The 20,020-nt window shown below is 40.1% G+C and overlaps 1 long non-coding RNA gene across 1 annotated transcript in view; it reads left to right on the top strand.

The window, feature by feature from the left end:
* LOC141485800 (uncharacterized) overlaps window positions 1-8,230 on the top strand; it is a 78,388-nt gene extending 70,158 nt beyond the window's left edge. Inside the window, exon 2 of the long non-coding RNA XR_012467470.1 lies at window positions 7,888-8,230. This is a non-coding gene — a long non-coding RNA (uncharacterized lncRNA). The remainder of the gene's footprint in view (window positions 1-7,887) is intronic.
* The last annotated feature ends 11,790 nt before the right edge of the window (window positions 8,231-20,020 follow it).

Below are 20,020 nucleotides of genomic sequence, written 5' to 3'. Positions count from 1 at the left end.
TTTTTTTTATTTTGCAGACGCTAATACTATCTTTGTATTACATACAGAAATACTCATACCCAATAACATGGATAGAACTCAGCATGAATTTTCCTTTCCATTAAATATTGTAGATTGATCACATTCAGAAACTCCGAATTGAATCAAATTGCTTAATTAAATCGAAAAGTTTCGTTGTTCGAATATTCAGAATTGCAATTAAAACGTCTATTTTAACTCCAATATTCCGTTCATCTCGCTTTTAATGGAAGGATCACCGTATCTCTCAATTGTCTATATTTTGTTGCTTACTTTGCGAAAATGTAACAAAGGATCATAAAATCGTGCAGATCGACCGTCATAAAATTGGGTTTAATAGAAACCAACGTTGAAACTCGGGAAAATTCCAGTTAGTTAAACCTACCGTGAACGGAGGAAAATTTATTAGTGAAGTTTCAAAAGTTTGATTGAAACATTTTCTTTCTTGTCTTTCATTCATATTTCCTTTGATTGAACAGCTTCACGCAAGGAAACATTTGAAATGTTTCATATTTTCGTGAGCCGGAATTAGAATTCATCAATTGAAATATTTGTCACAATTTCCATTTGGTTCAAGATTCACAAGTTGGTGTTCCTTGTTGCTCTCGGAATATTTGTTTTGATAGTCACTTGTCTGGTAATTTTATCAGTTCTACTCTTTCGTAGACATTCCTGTTTTTCTGTCATTATTTTTCGGCAATCTGAAATCTTACCAAATATATTAGGGACCGCCGGTGTTTTTTCAATCTCAAATATGGAAGGAAACAATTGTGCCTTTCCTTGTAGATTCTTTGCTACAATAACGTGAAGAAAATTGTAATGAAGAATCTTCTATTCACTATTAGAGAAGTTACTGAGAATGTCGGCACATTGGTTGTCTTATACCATGCAATTTTTCGAAAAATTTGGCATGAAGCGTGTGACAGCAAAGTTTGTTCCAAAAATTGTTGAATTTTGACCAAAAAAAACCGTCGCATGAGTATCGCTCAAGAATTGTTGAATGACGTCACCGGCGATCCATTTTGCTTAAAGGGACATAACTGGTGACAAATCATGGATATATGCTTATGAAGTCACCTGAAGACGATAAAGGATATTAAAAATCGAAACGTCGTGGAGTAATTTATTTGGAAGTCAATTTTTTTAGGAATAGTTAGTCAACATCACTTCACAATATCGGGAACCTCAACTTTCGGAAAAAATATATAGGTTGCTTGCGGAGAGCGGTCCAAAAAATGTTCATAATGGCAACCATTTTCTGAAATACACAATATTAGTCTTTTTTTAAACGAATTCTCTACACGTTCCAGCATATCCTCTGGGGTTTCTCTGAAAGCTCTAGTGATTCTTTGTTTCATGTCTTCTATTTCTTTGATTTCTTGATGTAATAATATAATAATATAATAATAATATAATGATATAGGTGATGGAGGAGTTTGGTAGACAATCCATTTGATACTTCCCCCAAAAAAAATCCATTTTGGTCAGGTCGGGTGATCTGGGTGGTTACGCCGAAGGCCCACCTCTACATATCCATTTTTTATTGAAACGATCGTTGAGGTACTCTCGTAACTCAGTTTTAAAATGTGGTGATGCACCGTCTTGTTGTAGCCACATTATATGTCTTGTTCCATATGAAACTTCGTCCAATGAATTGAAAAACTCATTGTTATAATAATAATAATAGCTTTATTGTCCAACAGTTACCCATTTACAGGACAATATAAAATTTTATTCACAATGCTTAACCATAAACGGAAAATAAAATGAACAAAAAAGAAAAACTAATTTTAATTACCTACTTCAAGTACATGTTAGCCATTCTAATAATTGTGAAGGTTAGTAAAGAATAAATCACCATGGGCACAAATGCTATTGAAATTTGTGCACATACCATATATTGGGGAATTTCGCATAATGTTAGTTCTTGCTCTGAGAGGTCTGAAAATGGATTGAGATCGTGAAGCTGGCCGTGGTATATTGAAGTTAATTTATTCAAGAATTTTAGGACAGTCAACTCTCTCATTCACTAACTTGAATAAAAATATGAGCGACGCAAATTTTCTGCGATGCTCTAAACTAAAAAGTTCCAAACGTTCATATATGACATCATTACTGATACCTCTCTCAGGGTAAGAACCATCTATTCTGAAAATGAGAAATTTACAAAACTTTCTTTAAACTCTTTCAATGGCTATTATGAATCTCATAGAATGGACTCCAGACGATACTTGCATATTCTATCTTCGAACGTACGTAGGTGGAATACAACAGCTTCATGGCTTTAATATTATGAAAGTTTCTGCGATTTCTAACAATGAAACCATAACCTCTGAGAGATTCTGAAACTTTTTGTGAAATATGTCTACCAAATGTTAATTTGGTTAATATGGTATGATCGAATATTACGCCTAGGTCTTTGATCCCATTACATCTCAGCAGATCTGAATCCTGTATTACATACGGGAATGTATAAACCTCTTTTTTTCGACTATAACTCACACTTTACATTTCTCCACATTGAGTTTCAATTTATTATTGCTACCCCAAGCAACAAGAAATTCTAATTGAGATTGAAGATTTACACAATCACCTACTTCCTTAATTATAGAAAATAATTTCAAGTCATCCGCGAAGCATAACCGCTCACAAGCTGAACTTTCACATAAGTCATTAATAAACAATAAAAACAAAAGAGGACCTAGGTTGGAGCCCTGAGGCACACCAGAAGAAGCTATATATGTTCTAGATTTATAACCGTTATAGAAGACGAATTGTTTTCTACATGTTAGGATTACATCAGCTGACAGGCAGTATTCGAAAAACCAAAACTCATCAGTTTATTTAGCAAGATACCATGATCAATTTTATCAAATGCTTTGGAGAAATCCGTGTATATAACATCAACTTGGCCATTTTCATCTAATTTCTCGGAAATGAATTGAGTAATAATGACTAGATTTGTAACAGTAGAACGCTTAGTAAGAAATCCGTGTTGATTTTTAGATAGTTGCCGTTGAACAAAAGCATATATGCGATTATATAAAATAATCTCAAAAATTTTAGAACACATACATAAAATAGATATGGGTCTGTAATTCTCTATGTATGATTTTTCATCACTTTCGTATATATGACATACTCTAGCTAATTTCCAAATATCTGGGAATGTTCCAGATATCAGACATGAATTAAAAATTCTCGTTGAAGGTTTTGCCAATGTTCCTGCACAAAAATGATGGGATCATATCTGGGCCTGATGTCAGTTTGTCCTTTAGTTTTTCAGTTGCAGATATAACCTCATTTCCTTGAATGGGGTAACAATGAATATGAACATTATTATTCACTGTACCAACTTTGTTCAAAAGTGAGCCAGATTTTGAATACACCTCACTGAAAAAATTACTGAAGACATCAACAATATCTTGAGAATTCTCGAGTTTGTTTCACAAGTAGGTTACTGATCCTGGTATTCTTGTGCTTAGAGTGAACATATGACCAAAATTTGTTAGGATCTCTAGACAACATTGTTTGTATGTTTGCAAGATAGATATCATGTGCGGTTTTTATTTGGCTTTTAATCAAAGCACGCAAACGTTGGAATTCAAATATATCCTCATCAAGTCTAAATTTCCTGAATTTTTTTCTGAATTTAGCCTTCTGTTCAATGTTCTCTATGATATCAGAATGAAACCATTTAGGATAAACATGACTAAAATTTTTGAATTTGGGTATATGATCCTCAAAAATGCCATATAAAATTGAATATAGGTTATCGACTAATTTATTACCGTCCTTGGGTGCACTGTTTGGAACCTTTGGTGTAGTAATGGATATTAGTGGAGTTTTTTCTCAACACCAAACCGTTATTTTAACACTTCGACACGTGTTTCCATCGCCAAGTGATCATCTTCAAGAGGAAGATCTTTCTCTTGAAGATGATCACTTGGTAATAGAAACACGTGTCGAAGTGTGAAATATGGAATCGAATGACGTATTCATATACTGGGTTGTCGACGCTCTGCTGAATCACCCAGTTTGAGGGAGAATAATTTTAAAAGATAGTATTTATCGATATGACTGCGAAAAAAAATGAGCAATTCAAAAAAATGTTTTCCCTGATAGCAATGGACCGAGGGAATCTTGTTGACTCATCCTATACTCATAGGAAGCAAAATATACAACGCTATTTAAACTCGATTTCATGAATGGGAATGTAGTAAATGGCAAAAAATAGGAAGTAGGTGAAATTGCAACGATGCTGCTTAATTTTTCTTCTAATTTTTTGAACAAGTTGCCATCAAGTTGCCATTCTCAAATATGAAATTAAAAATAGTTACCTGTATTCGTCATTACCATTTCCTGATTGACATTATACACTTATCTTCATTTTTTTATATTCTTGAGAGTTTCAGATGTTTATAATCATTGATAGGTTCCTAGTGAATGAATGATATGAATGTAAGCAATATGTTTCTTCATTTGCATGGTCTGATTTCATTATTATACTTTCGAAATAATGGGTGGGTAAATGTGAGAGATAGATATTATTCTTGGGTATACGTGGCGATGAAGTGTTTGTACGTTACATTCAATACTATGGACGGATCATTCGTTTTTACAGAAGTGATATGGGAACGTGCTTTTCATTTTCAATGAAGTCGCCCCGGAGCGCCAATTAATTCCAATAACTTCAAAACAAATTAAATTTTTTTCTCGAAATGTTCAAATTTTTCAAATGAGTATGTATTGTATATGTAGCTTGTGATGATATCTCGTATTCAGTACTTTCTGAAATACATGCCATGAAACAGTGAATGTTGAAAAGCACGGCATGAAAAAATTTGTAAATTCTGTAGTTCCAATAGATATATCCCGTATGAACATCTGGAAATTATTAGAACCCTGTTGATAGGAATTCATCTGAACTTTCCATAAGGAATATTTTTGCATGCTTCATATTTTTTGAAAAATATTACAAACAACAAATTCACAACACTACTTTTCTTACAAAGCCTAAAACATTAGCGACTTCGCCAAACATTAGAAAATATCGATTAACCATAATTTATTTTATTTATATTATAAGAAGTAGATATAAAAGCTATTTTCGCAACATGCTTCATAGTAGTTATTTACAAAACAAAAATATGTTTATGTGTGACCTAACACGCCTCTAATTATGGCAATGAAGGTTGAGCGCATTCGCCATAACATAGAGTACTACCCATTCGTGTTGGGTCTTATTGAAATTTGGTCGTACACGAGGTACTGAACAGCAAGTAATAAAAATATAAATACGCCATTACAAATTACTTTTGAAGAGGCAAACATTAAAAACAGCAGAAAATAGTAATGGGGGTGTGCTCATTATGAAAAACACTATTTAAAGTCTATTAACGATCGAGGATGAAATGGGGTATACAGGCTGATTCACGGTGGATGGCACATTAGACGTTTCTGGTGAACCAGACAACGGATCACTTTGAAAATTCAATGGAGGACATTTTCGGACATTCTCTAGCTAACTAAAATATTTTCGACAATGCGATGTTGCCGCTTCTATTAGAAAGCAGTAGCAACTTTGATTTTTCAAATGGAACACTCTGTATATAATATTATTTTTGGAATCTCCAACAATTGCCCGACAACTTTTCTTGATATTTCCCTATACCTATCTGTTACCGTTTTCGAAATAAAAATTAATTTCAATTTTTTTCTTCGAAAATCATGACTTCTAAAAATGCCGATATCTTTTAGTTAAGAAGTACTATGATATCGAAATTTGGTTTGGAGTTAGATGATACTTGGACACTTCCCACACGTTAGCTTAATCTCCGTTACTTCAATACAGGGTGGTAAAAAAATACAGTTTTTTCGTTTGCTTGAAAAAGTTGCTGAAATTTGATTATTTTAAATAGAACACCCTGTATATTATTGAAAATTCGGAAACCTGCTGAAATTTGCTTTCTTTCTATGTATATCATACCTATACCTAACTAGTCAAGTTTCGGACTTATGAACATTTATTTGTGAAAATGTCCCTTCAGAATGGTATTTCCATTCGGTATTTGGTAAGCAGGCCATGATTACTATTTGACAGTAGCGTTGTGACATTCTCCTAATAATATCGACATTTTCGTTACTTCAGAAGTTGCAAATACCTTCAAAACGATGGAACAAAACTATTCAAACGAAGTTCTTATGAATATGTTTATTATTTTTGGACAGTGTGACAAAATTATCAGCAGAACATGTAGAAATTTCAATGAAATGTATCCGAATCTACCGCCAATGAACCTCAAGAAATTTATACGAATTCAGAACAATTTCAATATGTTTGGATAAACTTTAAAAAAGCACCAAGAAACTTGAAATTGGAAATATTGATATGAATAATTATAAAAAAGTAAAACAATCATGTGGAATATTTCAAAATATGTTCGAATCGCTGGCCGTTCACTTCCAAGCACTTTACTGAACATTTACTGATGTTCGTCGAACAAGCGGCTCATTTCACAGCATTGCTAACTCTATCACAAACTTTTTTTTACGAAAAAAACCTTCATATCTCTCTGCAAAAATTCAGAGGCGTTCCGAGGCTAACAACATAAATGCCTGGTTTCGACAGAAACCATCTGTACCCATGCACAAAACCTCGTTTCACCGATCCAGCTTTCTCTAGGATATCACAAAATTTAGAACTATATTTGTGATGCACTGACGAAGCATTTGTCACCTCTTCACTTAAAAAAAAAAACATATTCTGTTAGACGGTTCTTAAAGAAAACATTACTAGTTTTCTCTGATGTTGTCTTTTCATTTTCATATGTGGATTGTAATATTTCACTCATTCATATCATATTCATGTTATTAAAATTCTATTTACAATTTTTTACTCTCTTGGGACAAATTTATGCAACTGGTACCATTATATGGTTGCGTGAAATAGCGCTATTCTATAGTTTTCATAACATAGAAAAACTAACGTTGCCATCTACGACTAATTTTTTGTAAATCACTTATTATAGTAATGGAGTCGTTGATATAATTATATACTGACTGCAATCTATCATTCTAAGAAGATATTTCGCAGATTGAACAAATCATTATGTGTTTATTTTTCACTTGTATTGATGACGCATGTGTATTCTTTCATCGACTCAACTGTATGTTTTTTTACTAACAACATTCGAAATATTATTGATACGATAATTATTCACGGTTTCTTCGAATACCCTATTTCATTCTGTCACTTGTGTTGCTTTATTCGAAGTACGCCGCTGGTGCAAATCTACCAATGAGCGAACAAGCGCTTCTGGAAATTAATAGGAATTCGAGGCTTCAAGCAATTATCAAGCTTTTGTCAAACACACAATTCATGCTGAATTAGGGAATCTAAGTAAAATACCGCTTTCCCGCTGATTCGTGATAAATAATAAACCATGCTATCTGAAACGTCAAGTATAATAATCTTTGATTAATGTTCGGTATTCTATATTGGAATGATTAGATACCACAAAAGATCAATGTTTAGCTGAATATGGAGTTTCGCTGTTATTACATTTCGAAATATCATTCTGTGTGGGACGACTTTAATCCGATATTTAATGAATGATTTATGGTATTCGAACCGTCACAAGTGGCTTATAGGAAGTAATAATCTAGGAGATTCAAAATTTATGTTGGGCATACAATTTGCTTATGTCACTTTTTTTTTAATTTGATGTAGTTTAAATACTTGTTTACCAATCGTCCATTGTTCCTATTGTAGACTAGGTTGCTAAATATGAAACACTATTTTTCAGTTTCTTGATCATCCATTTGTTCCCCAGGATTTCCTAAAAAGAATACAAAACATGTTCACAGGATACTACAATGGAGCCAATCCTGGATTACCGATCTCTACCTCATCCCAAAGATGATGTTAGCCCCTCACTGGGGGCTAACAATATCTCAGTTCACATCACAGTAGGACGTCCCAAGAAATATTACGGCGTTGTATTCTCAGACTCCTTAGGATAACACCCGATGCTGCTATGTTTTACCCATCCTATCTTCGAATCAACCCGGAATTGGCATCATAGGACCATATTATAACTTTGTATGATGAAAAAAATTATAAGAAGCGAACACAGTTTTATTTGTTTTTATGGATCTACCTAAGCTGTAAATGAAGTTTATTAGTAAAAGTAAAAAAACATTGAAAGTTCTCTTTCTCTTTTCTTCATTAAATCACAGCAAATGCTCAAAATGCTGGCCTTGTTCATGATAACTCAACAATGCCCTTCTTCGAATATATATATATATATATATATATATATATATATATATATATATATATGTATATATATATATATCGGACATAGCACTCAGGAAAGTGGCAAACCATAGACACGTGTTTCGGGCTTTTGGCCCATCATCAGTATGGTGCAGCCAAGTGTAAGGATGGGCAACACTTGGTTACCAAAAGATAGAAATATAGAAATACAAATGCACGAAGCCACCAACAGGAGCCAACCGCACATTTGTGGTTTCAGTTGATAGATCTCGTGTTCACAAGAAAACTATCAAAATCACCACGGAGGCAGCTATAGCTACCTGCGTGACATCCGGGTCCAGGAAATTATACAAATATGAAAGATATTGAGTGTCTTGATATAGAAACATAAGTTAATATCGGACATAGCACTCATGAAATGTGCGGTTGGCTCCTGTTGGTGGCTTCGTGCATTTGTATTTCTATATTTCTATCTTTTGGTAACCAAGTGTTGCCCATCCTTACACTTGGCTGCACCATACTGATGATGGGCCAAAAGCCCGAAACACGTGTCTATGGTTTGCCACTTTCATGAGTGCTATGTCCGATATTAACTTATGTTTCTATATCAAGACACTCAATATCTTTCATATTTGTATATATATATATATATATATATATATATATATATATATATATATATATATATATATATATATATATATATATATATATATATATATGGATATATATATATATATATATATATATATATATATATATATATATGGATATATATATATATATATATATATATATATATATATATATATATATATGGATATATTATGAAAGATATTGAGTGTCTTGATATAGAAACATAAGTTAATATCGGACATAGCACGAACTCTAATAATGCTGTGTTGAAGGTCCTCAATATTTTGATATTCCCATCAAATAAATGAGGATCCAAAATTCTATCTTTGTAAATTCCTGCCCACACGTTAATACTGAATCGCGCTTGTGGTCGAATTTCTCGAAACTGCCTGGGGTTGTTTACGCTCCAAATGTGTTCGTTATTTTGGTTGATTATCCCACAACTCGTAAAAGTGCTTTCATCTGTCCAAATTATATTTTCCAGGAGAAGAGGAAAAAAAGATCTTCTTATTAGCCAATTACAAAATTCTAATCACCTTTCGGGATCACCTTGTTGCAATTTTTGAAATATCTGTATTTTGTTAAACCGCTGAATCGCACTTGTGGTCGAATTTCTCGGAACTGCCTGGGGTTGTTTATGCTCCAAATGTGTTCGTTATTTTGCTTGATTATCCCACAACTCATAAAAGTGCTTTCATCTGTCCAAATTATATTTTCCAGGAGAAGAGGAAAAAACCTCTCCTTATTAGCCAATTACAAAATTCTAATCGTCTTTCGGGATCTGTATTTTGTCAAACCGCTTTTTTTGAGATATATCCAAGCACTTGTATGACAAATATTCATTTCGGAGGATATTTGAAGTGTAGATTTCTCCGGTTTCATGTCTATTTGCAAATTATTAATTTTTATTGAATAGGACACAATGTCTAACTTACCTCATACATACCCCATTTATCAAATTTTCTCTAGTTTCCTGGTCCATTCTGTCTCTGTATTTTTCCTCGGCTTTTCAAATGAACCAAACTCGGTGATATTTCGATCCAATTACTTGAATATAGTTCGATGTGGTTGTCGTCTTTCGGGATACAAGTTTAAATACATTTCCGATGTCCTAACACTGTTTCTATCGTATTTGTAATAATTTTGTATCATTTTTTTCTTCATTTGTGAAAGCCATTTTTCGCCAAAAATTCAATGACTTGTACAACAAAATTTCATTGAATGTAACAAATTGAAAGTCAAATTCAGAAACATCAAAGTCAAAGCCTATTACGATAAGAATTAATTTTTTTCGATATCCCCAATTTTTCGAAAGCAGAAGCAGAAAGAATCATGTAGCGCCCGTAAGAAAAAATAAAGTTGATGATGGTGGCCGCATGACGAAACGTCAGATAGCAAATCTGAAAGCACCATTATGTAGCAGGAAAAAAGTGGTAACGAGAAAATGTAATTTATTTTCGAATACTTCGTAAAATAAAGCCAGAAAAAAATAAAAATCGTTTTCCGAAGTTTCTGTTTTTTCCGAATATCTCCGAATATACTCGGAGCTTCAGAGCTTTCTCAACGCCATATTATTAGTCAGGAAAATGCGCAACTTTGCCCCAATTCAACCATCTTCCTATCTCTCACAGTTTCCGAGATCCCAAAATTGAGGATCGAATTTGAAACACCCTGTATGCACTCTTTGGTAATCTCAGCAATTCGGTTTTATCGCCTCAATCGTCATAAAACGTCGTCTCTTCAATCTTGGGAACAAAAAAAAATTGCAGGGTTTCAAATCTGGTTAATACGGTGGCTGAGGCATGATTACGGTGTTGAGCAGGTGCAGTACAATGATGCAAAAGCCATGAATTGTTTCTACACAATACTGGACGTTTTCTTCGTATTGCTTCTCACAAATAGTACGACCAAGTGGCAAGAATTTCCGATGCACTGCATCACGGCAATCGAAGAAAACAGTGAGCAAAACTTCGAAATTTAATCGAACTTTGCGCGACTTTTTGTTCTTGGCTCTCCTGGGCTCTTCCATTGGGATGATGGGACTTTGGTTTCGATGTCATAACCATATACCTATGAATCGTCCCCAGTTAAGACCCTTTTAGGTGAATCTGGATTGCCGTTGACTTCATTCAACAATTACTGAGTAATGCTGATGCGACTGTTTCTTTGATCAAAATTGGCTGCCACACGCTTCATGACTGTAGGGGTTTGTGATCTGTCACCAATTCAAACGAAAATTTTCCTAAAAACTAACAAATCATTTCAGTTCAAAATCCAAATCGAACTCTCGAGACCCATGTACATGGCGCTTAATGCAAGCAGGAACAGGATTTCCGGTTTTGGCAAGTGAGAAGAAAGCTGGAGAGGAAAGCATAGTAAATTTTTGGTGGGAGTCGTCAAGCTGTTAACATGACATTCTGGTAAAAAGTGGAAGCTGTTCACTTCGAGATTAGTTCTTCGAAGCCACGTGGTACTTTCCTATTTTTCGTGTTTCTCTGTTATTGTGTGTTGTGTTAATAAATTTTATCGTTAAATACGTCTAAATGATAATAATAATAATAATAATAATAATAATAATAATAATAATAATAATAATAATAATAATAATAATAATAAATAAGCAGGGATGGCCACTAACACCCTTGGCCTTTGGTGAGTTGCGACACCACTTACCCGAGCAACTGGTGCAAAACCGGACCGGCAGCCCAGGCGCACCCGGGAAGGAGAACTCTATTCTCCCTCCGGTGCCGGCCGTGGGTCCACAGGGCTAACCACCCGGTGGACTCAACACTTGGTTCCCAACAATCGAGGAAGAGGCCCCCACAATCGACCCGCTCGGAGGGGTCAGAGGCAAGGTGGTGGGGCCCATAACGATGATTTGCCTACCGACGACAACCCTGGCAACGACAACGGACGCTTTGAGTGGACGCATGAGCTGAGAGATAGCCTTATGCATTGCTACGAGAGTAGTGAGCCCGCGCGAAGAGGGTACATGGCGAGATTGCATGCTCTGTGGTGTGAAACACATCCGGAGCATGCCGCCTTTTCCGCCCAAAATCTTAGGGATTACGTATCCTATCTTCGGCGGCAGGGCTATATAGCTCCTCCCCAGTCTGCTAACGAAGTGGTAGAAGTGGCAGTTCTACCACCCGTTGGCACGGCTGGAGAGGAGACTCGCACCATACCACCAATGGAGACGACAATCAGAACACGCAGGGCGCTCCACAGAATTAGGCCCCTGAAGCCACAAGAACTGGCTTGTTTGGATGCGGAGGTTCATAGTGTTCTAACAGAAGAGGCTGACATCTGGCAAATCAACACCGCCGTGTATAACGTCGTCCAATCGCTTTCCGAATCGGAAGGACGAAATCCCGGCCTTGCGGTTCGGAAGATTGAACGGCGTGTACACAAGATGGAGGCTAAGATCACGTCGGCGAGACAACACGCGTCTCGTATCCAATGTGTGATGGACTACAGGGCGGCCAATAGGCCTTTCACGCCCGCAGTGCGGCGAATAGCCGCCAATTTACGACGTATCCATCACACTCTAAGCCAAGGCGTGCTGTTGACCACCAAACAGCATTGCCTTGATAGGATACGAATGCTAGTGGCTGCTAAGAAGTCACTAGTGAGGCGAGCGAAAAGTATCGCGGAAAATCTTAGGTTCCGCGAGAAACCTTCTCGCTTATTCCAAGAGCCTCCACGTGTTGTGGATAATCCGCCGACTGCTGATCAGGTGGAATCCTTCTGGAAGGATATCTATGAACACCCGCAGCCACTCAACTTAGACACTCCAGCCCTAGCGCAGTTCGAAGCTTTCAACAGAGAGCTTCGACAGCCTGAGCTCAATGAACTGCGCAACCCGATAACCCCGGATGACGTTCGAAGAGCCCTTGTTGGTTCCAAGAACTTTGCTGCTCCAGGCCCAGATGGGCTGAACACTTATTGGTGGAAAAAACTACCAAGTACCCACCGCCATCTGGCCAGAGTTTTCAACTTATGGCTGGACGGAGAGCAGCCGATTCCGGATTGGTTTGTCGAGGGGCGGACCGTTCTCATCCCCAAAAGCGGAGATTTGTCGATTCCTAAGAATTACAGACCGATAACATGCTTGAATTCGTGTTATAAGTTGTTTACAAGCATCTTATACACACGAATACTCACCGCAGTTGACCGAGTGTTCGAACGGATATATGAGCAGAGAGGGTCGAAGAGAGGAGTCGCTGGATGTAAAGAGAACCTGCTCATCGATAGATGTGTAACGCAGGACTCGATACAATATAAGCGTAACCTCTCTATGGCCTGGATCGATTACCGTAAGGCATTTGATACAATTTCGCATGAGCTCATTTTGCATTTGCTCAGATGCCTTGCGGTACCCGACAACATAGTGAGATGCATTGAACAACTGATACCACTTTGGCGAACTCGCTTCACCATAACATCTGGTCAAGCAAGAGTCCAAACAGGGTGGGTCACTTTCAGAAGGGGTGTATTTCAGGGTGATTCCCTCAGTCCACTTCTATTCTGCATCTCATTATTGCCATTATCCGTTGCGCTCAGAAACACTCGAGGGTATAACTGTGGCACCCCCGGAAACCGGAGGCACAAGGTCACCCATCTGTTTTATATGGATGATCTTAAACTTTATGCCTCTGGAGAGAAGGATCTCCATCAGTCCTTGAGGGTGGTGGAAGAGTACACGCATGCTATCGGTATGAAATTCGGGATAGACAAATGTGCAATGGTTCATCTCAAAAGAGGACGATGCGGGGACTACGGAGAGGATGTGCAGCTCGTAGATGGAAGCATCCTACACCATCTGGATGCCGGAGAGACGTATACTTACCTCGGGGTGGAACAACGCCACTCACAAGAGGTAACTGCAGTGAAAAACTCTCTCCGCGGCAAGTATCAGCACAAACTTCGACAGATCTGGTCATCGGAACTGTCGGGGAAGAACAAAGTAGCTGCAACAAATATGCTTGCCGTTCCAATCTTACTCTACTCCTTTGGAGTAGTGAAGTGGACTCGGGAGGAGCTGTATCAACTCGACGTAAGGACCCGAAAAATGATGCATCTCTATAGGAGTTTGCATCCCAAATCGTCCGTTCCACGGTTGTACTTCCCCCGACAACAGGGAGGTCGTGGACTTTTGAGTTTGGAGTGTCTACATGACAGAATGGTACTGGATACAGCCTGTAAAGTCGTCAGGAGTTCGGATCCCCTTCTCTGCATGGTCCGTGACCATGAGAGAGCAGGAATTGGAGCATTTCTCCTTAGGGCAGCTGCTCGAGCAGCTGATGAACTCGGTATAGTTTTCGACTCTGAACGAGGTGACTACAACTCTGTCACCGAGTTGGAACCCGTTCAACAAAAAGCTCAGATAAAAACCGCAGAGATCACCTTACTTCTGCGGAGACACAGGGATAAGCCGATGCATGGGGTCTTCTTCAATAACATCGAAGACCTTGGCTTATCAAAGCGCCTGACGTTCGCTTTTCTCAGGTCGAGTGGGCTGAAGTCGGAAACTGAGGGGTTCATCATGGCTTGCCAGGATGGTGTCTTCAACACCTTAGTCTACCGCAGTCGCGTGATGGGTATAGAGGTTCCTGACACAAGGTGCAGGGCCTGCCGCGAGGCGCCCGAGACCCTAATGCACTTGCTATCAGCATGTCCAGCATATGCGGTCTCGGCCTATATCCATCGACATGACGCGGCCCTAAGAGTGCTATATTACTATCTACGGCACTCTTACGGTATTGACGAGACACCGGTGTTGCCCTACGCTCCGGGGGATATTGAATCCGTTGTGGGGAACGAGAAGTGCCGAATTTATTGGAACTATTCGTTCCCCACCCTCAGGCTCATACAAGCTAATAAGCCTGATGTAGTCCTTCTCGACCACCAGACCAAAACGATATTTGTCATGGAGTTTTCAGCTCCTGGCGAGACGAATATCGTCAGAAAAGAGGAGGAAAAACGGATAAAATATCGAGATTTTCTCTTCGAACTCCGCAGACTCTATCCAGATCACTCTGTCAAGATGGTCGTTCTGATTATTGGAGTCCTTGGTGGAATGATGTCTTCTCTACTCTTGAATCTCAAAATCATACCGGCTTGCCGCACTAAGGCAGAAATCTTAGCCGCACAGATGCAGAAGGCTGTCATTCTTGGCTCACTGCGTTTGCTCAGGGCACATGATTCTCGGACCCAATGATCACTTACCCCACGGTGTGGGGAGTGGTCATTGGTTGATAATGCTGGCGCGCCCTCCCGAATGTATCGGGGCTTCGGGGGATAGGGCCTGACCAGCGCACACTACGGTGAAAAAAAAAAAAAAAAAAAAAAAAAAAAAAAAAAAAAAAAAAAAAAAAAAAAAAAAAAAAAAATAATAATAAGCAGGGATGGCCACTAACACCCTTGGCCTTTGGTGAGTTGCGACACCACTTACCCGAGCAACTGGTGCAAAACCGGACCGGCAGCCCAGGCGCACCCGGGAAGGAGAACTCTATTCTTCCTCCGGTGCCGGCCGTGGGTCCACAGGGCTAACCACCCGGTGGACCCAACACTTGGTTCCCAATAATCAAGGAAGGGGCCCCCACAATCGACCCGCTCGGAGGGGTCAGAGGCAAGGTGGTGGGGCCCAAAACGATGATTTGCCTACTGATGACAACCCTGACAATGAAAACGGACGTTTTGAGTGGACGCATGAACTAAGAGATAGCCTTATGCATTGCTACGAGAGTAGTGAGCCCGCGCGAAGAGGGTACATGGCGAGATTGCATGCTCTGTGGTGTGAAACACATCCGGAGCATGCCGCCTTTTCCGCCCAAAACCTTAGGGATTACGTATCCTATCTTCGGCGGCAGGGCTATATAGCTCCTTTCCAGCCTGCTAACGAAGTGGTGGAAGTGGCAGTTCTACCACCCGTTGGCACGGCTGGAGAGGAGACCAGCACCATACCACCAATGGAGACGACAATCAGAACACGCAGGGCGCTCCACAGGATTAAGCCCCTGAAGCCACAAGAACTGGCTCGTTTTGATGCGGAGGTTCATAGTGTTCTAACAGAAGAGGCTGACATCTGGCAAATCAACACCGCCGTGTATAACGTCGTCCAATCGCTTTCCGAATCGGAAGGACGAAATCCCGGCCTTGCGGCTCGGAAGATTGAACGGCGTGTACACAAGATGGAGGCTAAAATCACGTCGGCGAGACAACACGCGTCTCGTATCCAATGTGTGATGGATTACAGGGCAGCCAACAGGCCTTTCACGCCCGCAGTGCGGCGAATAGCCGCCAATCTACGACGTATCCATCACACTTTGAGCCAAGGCGTGCTGCTGACCACCAAACAGCACTGCCTTGATAGGATACGAATGCTAGTGGCTGCTAAGAAGTCACTAGTGAGGCGAGCGAGAAGTATCGCGGAAAACCTTAGGTTCCGCGAGAAACCTTCTCGCTTATTCCAAGAGCCTCCACGTGTTGTGGATAATCCGCCGACCGCTGATCAGGTGGAATCCTTCTGGAAGGATATCTATGAACACCCGCAGCCACTCAACTTAGACACTCCAGCCCTAGCGCAGTTCGAAGCTTTCAACAGAGAGCTTCGACAGCCTGAGCCCAATGAACTGCGCAACCCGATAACCCCGGATGACGTTCGAAGGGCCCTCGTTGGTTCCAAGAACTTTGCTGCTCCAGGCCCAGATGGGCTGAACACTTATTGGTGGAAAAAACTACCAAGTACCCACCACCATCTGGCCAGAGTTTTCAACTCATGGCTCGATGGAGAGCAGCCGATTCCGGATTGGTTTGTCGAGGGGCGGACCGTTCTTATCCCCAAAAGCGGAGATTTGTCGATTCCTAAGAATTACAGACCGATAACATGCTTGAATTCGTGTTATAAGTTGTTTACAAGCATCTTATACACACGAATACTCACCGCAGTTGACCGAGTGTTCGAACGGATATATGAGCAGAGAGGGTCGAAGAGAGGAGTCGCTGGATGTAAAGAGAACTTGCTCATCGATAGATGTGTAACGCAGGACTCGATACAATATAAGCGTAACCTCTCTATGGCCTGGATCGATTACCGTAAGGCATTTGATACAATTTCGCATGAGCTCATCTTGCATTTGCTCAGATGCCTTGCGGTACCCGACAACATAGTGAGATGCGTTGAACAACTGACACCACTTTGGCGAACTCGCTTCACCATAACATCTGGTCAAGCAAGAGTTCAAACAGGGTGGGTCACTTTCAAAAGGGGTGTATTTCAGGGTGATTCCCTCAGCCCCCTTCTATTCTGCATCTCACTATTGCCATTATCCGTTGCGCTCAGAAAGACTCGAGGATATAACTGTGGCACCCCCGGAAACCGGAGGCACAAGGTCACCCATCTGTTTTATATGGATGATCTTAAACTTTATGCCTCTGGAGAGAAGGATCTCTATCAGTCCTTGAGGGTGGTGGAAGAGTACACGCATGCTATCGGTATGAAATTCGGGATAGACAAATGTGCAATGGTTCATCTCAAAAGAGGACGATGCGGGGACTACGGAGAGGATGTGCAGCTCGTAGATGGAAGCATCCTACACCATCTGGATGCCGGAGAGACGTATACTTACCTCGGGGTGGAACAACGCCACTCACAAGAGGTAACTGCAGTGAAAAACTCTCTCCGCGGCAAGTATCAGCACAAACTTCGACAGATCTGGTCATCGGAACTGTCGGGGAAGAACAAAGTAGCTGCAACAAATATGCTTGCCGTTCCAATCTTACTCTACTCCTTTGGAGTAGTGAAGTGGACTCGGGAGGAGCTGTATCAACTCGACGTAAGGACCCGAAAAATGATGCATCTCTATAGGAGTTTGCATCCCAAATCGTCCGCTCCACGGTTGTACTTCCCCCGACAACAGGGAGGTCGTGGACTTTTGAGTTTGGAGTGTCTACATGACAGAATGGTACTGGATACAGCCTGTAAAGTCGTCAGGAGTTCGGATCCCCTTCTCTGCATGGTCCGTGACCATGAGAGAGCAGGAATTGGAGCATTTCTCCTTAGGGCAGCTGCTCGAGCAGCTGATGAACTCGGTATAGTTTTCGACTCTGAACGAGGTGACTACAACTCTGTCACCGAGTTGGAACCCGTTCAGCAAAAAGCTCAGATAAAAGCCGCAGAGATCACCTTACTTCTGCGGAGACACAGGGATAAGCCGATGCATGGGGTCTTCTTCAATAACATTGAAGACCTTGGCTTATCAAAGCGCCTGACGTTCGCTTTTCTCAGGTCGAGTGGGCTGAAGTCGGAAACTGAGGGGTTCATCATGGCTTGCCAGGATGGTGTCTTCAACACCTTAGTCTACCGCAGTCGCGTGATGGGTATAGAGGTTCCTGACACAAGGTGCAGGGCCTGCCGCGAGGCGCCCGAGACCCTAATGCACTTGCTATCAGCATGTCCAGCATATGCGGTCTCGGCCTATATCCATCGACATAACGCGGCCCTGAGAGTGCTATATTACCATCTACGGCACTCTTACGGTATTGACGAGATACCGGTGTTGCCCTACGCTCCGGGGGATATTGAATCCGTTGTGGGGAACGAGAAGTGCCGAATTTATTGGAACTATTCGTTCCCCACCCTCAGGCTCATACAAGCTAATAAGCCTGATGTAGTCCTTCTCGACCACCAGACCAAAACGATATTTGTCGTGGAGTTTTCAGCTCCTGGCGAGACAAATATCGTCAGAAAAGAGGAGGAAAAACGGATAAAATATCGAGATTTTCTCTTCGAACTCCGCAGACTCTATCCAGATCACTCTGTCAAGATGGTCGTTCTGATTATTGGAGTCCTTGGTGGAATGATGTCTTCTCTACTCTCGAATATCAAAATCATACCGGCTTGCCGCACTAAGGCAGAAATCTTAGCCGCACAGATGCAGAAGGCTGTCATTCTTGGCTCACTGCGTTTGCTCAGGGCACATGATTCTTGGACCCAATGATCACTTACCCCACGGTGTGGGGAGTGGTCATTGGTTGATTATGCTGGCGCGCCCTCCCGAATGTATCGGGGCTTCGGGGGATAGGGCCTGACCAGCGCACACTACGGTGAAAAAAAAAAAATAATAATAATAATAATAATAATAATAATAATAATAATAATAATAATAATAATAATTCACCTATCATAGTCCTGAGTGCACATGGCATGAGCAAACCGATGTACCGACATTCTCAACAAATTCTCTAATAGTGATTTGACGATACTCCATAACAATTTTCTTCAGTATCTCAACATTTTCTTCGGTTGTTGATGTGCTGAGGCATGTGAACGTTGTCATTTAAATGTTTTTGACCTTCTGTGAAAAGCTTATACCACTAATAAAACGTTTCTGGCCCAGAGTATAATCACAGTATGCCACTGTCAATGATTCAAGTGTTTTTGACACTTACTTCCATTATTTACAAGGGTTGCCTTTTATGTTTCGGGATTTGGCAACCCTAGTGTTGCAATCTGGCAACTGATAGCTCTATCGTAAAGTTGGACATTTTTGAGCTACACGTGCTCAGAACGTTTTGGCATAGCGCTATTTGTGTTGTTTACAGTAACTCAAAAGATTCATCTTGGCCCAAAAATGTAATTGAATCGTGAACATTTTCGTGCGATTATTTTCAACTTTCGACGTGGATCAACTCAGCAACGCATGGATGAACTTAATTGAATTTTTGGCGATGCAGCCCCCATCAAGAATCAGTGTTTATCGATGGTATGGTGAATTGAATCGTGGTCGTAATTCACTCCAAGACGAATTTCGTGAAGGTCGTCCAAAATTAGTTGTTGTTGCGAAAACCATTGATGCTGTGCACGAACTGATATTGCAAGATCGTCATGTGACTTATCAAGAGATTGAGAGAACTTTAGGCATTAGTGGGACCAGCATACATTCAATATTGCATAAACATTTGACTGTCAAAAAAATTTGTTCGCGTTGGTCCCACACAATTTGTCAATCGCTAAAAAAGGCTCGTGTCGATTGGTCGAAGGAAATACTCAAAAAATACGATCGCGGTGCTTCGAAACACGTC

Source organism: Leptinotarsa decemlineata, unplaced genomic scaffold (genome assembly GCF_025532065.1).
Source record: "Leptinotarsa decemlineata unplaced genomic scaffold, Ldec_3_MD MMD2_tig00026336_RagTag_RagTag, whole genome shotgun sequence".
Classification (NCBI taxonomy): domain Eukaryota; kingdom Metazoa; phylum Arthropoda; class Insecta; order Coleoptera; family Chrysomelidae; genus Leptinotarsa; species Leptinotarsa decemlineata.
The sequence above is the reverse complement of the archived record's forward strand: the minus strand, read 5'-3'. Positions and strand labels throughout refer to the sequence as shown.